Source organism: Fukomys damarensis, unplaced genomic scaffold, assembly GCF_012274545.1.
Source record: "Fukomys damarensis isolate Sample0158 unplaced genomic scaffold, DMR_v1.0_HiC HiC_scaffold_3, whole genome shotgun sequence".
Classification (NCBI taxonomy): Eukaryota; Metazoa; Chordata; class Mammalia; order Rodentia; family Bathyergidae; genus Fukomys; species Fukomys damarensis.
This window is the reverse complement of record NW_022900915.1, coordinates 39,522,279-39,526,591: the sequence shown is the minus strand read 5'-3', so window position 1 is coordinate 39,526,591 and position 4,313 is coordinate 39,522,279. Positions and strand designations below refer to the sequence as shown.

The 4,313-nt window shown below is 37.1% G+C and overlaps 1 pseudogene; it reads right to left on the bottom strand.

Annotated features, from left to right (window-relative positions):
• Positions 1 to 1,039: 1,039 nt before the first annotated feature.
• Positions 1,040 to 3,117, bottom strand: LOC104871346 (annotated as a pseudogene).
• Positions 3,118 to 4,313: the final 1,196 nt, after the last annotated feature.

Genomic DNA, 4,313 nt, shown 5'->3' with positions numbered 1-4,313 from the left:
ATTAAAAAATAAGATGTATGAACAATTAAATCCTGCTCTTAAGTTACAATCAGTGGTTTAATGAGCAAATAGATTGAATTCTAACTTTAATTAATGAGTCCTTGCAAGTTTTTAAATTGCCACTTTTTGGTGGCAACCCACTTTCCAGTCCTTCTCTGTCTCTCTTAGACAGAAGCTTTCTTTCCTTCAATAAATAGTTCCTACTCATAAAAATATATAAATAAATAAATAAGTGGTCACTTTTGAGATGATAAAGTAATATTTTTATTTTTTTAACAGAAATAAATGTATTTGTGAGGGAAAAACATCTGACCGTTAGGTATTGCCTGATCCACAAGAATCCAGCAGGATGTGATAACTGATTCTGGGTATAATTTACACAGTTTGTAGGGAAAATTCCATATGGAACATCAGCTGAATATTTATTAAAAATATATAAAGCCACTTAAACTGAGTATACTACAATAAGCAATGATCATAATACAGTAATAAAAATACAATATCAAATACTACTTTGTGATTTATAAACTATAATATAAACAATTTAGGCCCCCTTTTTAAAAATGAAAAAATATTTTCTATTACAACCTTATTTCAAGCATTTTCAGGTAAGTATAGCTTTGTTTTCACCCACAACAGACAACAAGAGAATGTCCCGTTACGTAACTGTAGGGCAAATCTATTACTTATTTCGATATTTGCACTCTGAAGTATACTTGGACATCCCTGAATTCAGATAAGGAAATTAAACTGTGCAGTGGCAATGCCCTGGCTGACGATGAAGACTTGGACAGTTTCATATTTGGTTTAAATTCTTTACATCAGGGAAAAAGAAGCAAGGACGTAAGGAACAATCATTGTACTTCTTCAAGGAAGCAATCTAACTCCAGAAAAGGGGTGTCGCATTTTGATTTCCAAGTGTGTGGTCCCGAAGTTGAACTCTTTCCAGCCCGGGAGCTGCCTGCGGCTCCAAGGCAGCACTAACTGAAGAGCCAGGAGCCAAGTGTGAACTGCACCACGGAGGTGGTCACTGAGGAAATCAGTTCTCGGGCATCGAGGGCAGCACCAGCAGCCCAGGACAGCGCACTCGCCGGACGGCACGCAAGGAGCTCCGAGGCCGATTAGCTTTCTTGACTCGGGCTCCTGGCTGCAGTTTACAATATCTGGCTTCTCCACCCTCTGTGACTTCTGTCTCTGCTTTGTTTAACTTGATTCCAAGGATTTCAGCAGCAAGTTTCTGAAAAGACAGAAAAACAGAGTCTCCTCCTGTCTTGACTGAGACAAAGTAACTACTGAAACCCTTTTCCTGGCAAACGCGCATCTCAGGTTCGCATATGCGCCAAATCAGTCGTTGCCCACCAAGGCAATCGTGGCAGAATTTCTGGCTCCTCCCTCACTTTCTTCACCACAGCATACCAGTCTTCTCATTCTCAAAGCTTTGATAATTTGTAATGTCGTATATCCAGAGGATTCCCTGTGCTCCATAGATATAGTTAGCCAACATTTTCCTACCTAGTGTCTGTCCTCCTATATCCCAAACTTGAAGAGCAACGTTCAAATTTCCTGGCAACGTTATCCTTCTCAAAAAGAAATGCAGTCCTATAGGTTTTTTGTTTTGTTTTGTTCTGTTGTACTGGGGATCAAACTCGGGTCCTTGCGTTTGCAAGGCAGAAGGCGGAACCGCTGAGCTAAATCCCCGGCCCCAGTCCCATAGTTTGTTTATACCGTTTTCCAAAAGTTTCTTGAGCAAAATATGTGGCTAAGGAGGTACCGTCCCCTAACACGCGCAGAGAAGGAAGGCTGGCCCTCCCAGTGTCTCAGCAGCCACTGGGGGAACTTGGGAGAATCACTCATCGCCGCCATCTTGCTCCCTAAGGTAACATTTTTTAATTACTCATTTTATCTTTAGAAATAAATTTATACATTCACCTTTTGGATCCTAGAAACTAAAAATCTAATGATTTAAATAATTTGGTTAATTTACTGTATTCTAGAATATTCTGCTTTATTTGTAAAACTGTTATTACTCACTCTGTTCTGGAAAACCTATGCTGTTATAACTTATTTCAGATAGATAAAATCATGCCTTAAGAAAATGCTTACTTTCCCATCACACAGATACATATTTGGTGCATGATTTTTAGGTGATAATATCAAATCCACGTGTGATAATGGTGTGACTTTAGCACAGAAAGCAAATACAGTAAGCAACAGATCTCTTAGTATCATGTTTGTGCTCCCTTATTCAATGAATATTTACTCAATATTTATTCTGTGCCCAGAACTGTTTTAAGCTCTGGAACTACAGCAGGTAACCAGAGATTAACTATACATGGGAATGCAGATCAACAACTGTGAGTTCAATACATTATTAAAAATCTTTCATTGGTTTTCATAGAACTTATATTGCCTTATGAACCTTAAAAGGAATCAAGCACTAGGGTAAAAAAAAGTGGATACCAGAAGTATTCCTATGTGGCTGATTTATTTTACAAATAGACTTCTAATCTTTGTAAAGTCATTACTAATTTTTTTACTTGCATGGCATAACTAAGAAGAAGGCTTATGACCCAACACTATTACAGTAGCAGGAAAAAAAATGTGCTGCCACAGGGCTAAGACCCAAGAATTGGATGTGACTGGGACAATAATAGTTATGTAACCAACATCTAGTAATAATACATCTAGAAATAAGATAACTAACTTTTTAAAAAACCACACAAATATTGTCAGGCACCAAGCATTTCATATACATGATCTTTAATTTTCACACTAAACTTCCTATAAAGGGGCATTATTTTCATATTTACTGATGAGGAAGCTGATCCTCAGGACATGATATGACCAGTAAGACCATAGCAAAAGACAACATTCACGGTATGAACTTTAATCCCTGTAACATGTTTCTCTGAACTCACTGCTTCCTATTTACCTTATCCGTCTATGAAGCCAGATCTAGAAGTCGACATATAAATTTTGGAAGACAGCCTATATTTCAGCTAACTGGAGCAATTCAAATAATTTTAGATAGAAGGATAACTATTTCCTCGACTTTCTACTTTACCTTTCTTTCACAATCATCCAAAAAGGAATTATATGTGTGACAGCACGGATCATCGCCACACAGCTCTTAGTCACTGATATTTTATTATTAATGTAGTTGGGTGTAAAATATTTCTAATATTCTCTTAAATTTTGAGTAAACCAAACCAAAAACCCTTTATGAGGGTTGAAATAAAAGAGAGAAAAATCTTAACTATAAATCAGATTGAAGTATCTTGAACCTATACAATAAGGTTCTTCTAATTTTCACTCATCCCTTACCTAAAATATTGTGCTTGTTCCCTAGTCCAGCCATAATTGAAGAACAGTTCACTTGCTATGCAGTTGAAGTTTAGTATGACAGGGTGCATCTAAGAAAAGGTGTATTCTTTTTCCACCGCCAACATGTTTTAGAGGTACTCCTAATACGCAATGTGAATTTTGGGCAGTTCATGCTTACAATGTTTTTCTTAAGGAAAAACAAAACTACATACATAAGCAAATGGAATGTGCAGAAGTAGGCTCTCATTGGATTTTTAAATTCCAGACTTTGGTAATTAAGTGATGAGGAAAATCTGCAATTTAGACTTCACAAATACACACTTAAAGGAAAAGAAATATTTGGCAGTAGAATTTACCATGGTATAAATTCAAGAGAGAAACTTTGAAATCCATGGGCCTTATTTCACAAAAGCAGCCCTTGATGGAGGTGTTTCACATTGGATGAAATTCATTTATATCATTCCTTCCATCCAAATAACCTGACCCGGACAGACATGGACTAATCTAACCCGTTTTTCAATATCAGGATCTACTGGGAAGCCAGCCAACACAGAAGAAATATCAACTGTCCAATGCAACAGAAACAAAATCATGTATAGCATAGCCAAGCAAAAAGGCTGTTGAGGAAGGTCATATTGATATCAGTTCAAACAATGTGAATATTCAGCACCAAAATCAACCTAACGGTGGAGAAGAGCAAAGGACAGTAAAATGTGTCTAGAAAATAGCTTTCCTTCAGTTGCTTAAAGGGGTGGTCTCGCTAAACACCAACAGCAGTAAATAGAACCCCTGCCAAGGATTTTCCATCCTGTACCTGAAGGCTGGTGGACCTACTTATTTTTAACTGTCAGGATTAGCCTTGGGATAGAAAGGGTTTCTTAACAACAACAACAAAGTACAAGTAATACCAGTTCTAGAAATTCTAGACTAAAACTAAGGCAAGAAGAGAAATGATATTTTCATTTCTACTTCCTACTAAATGGAGCCTT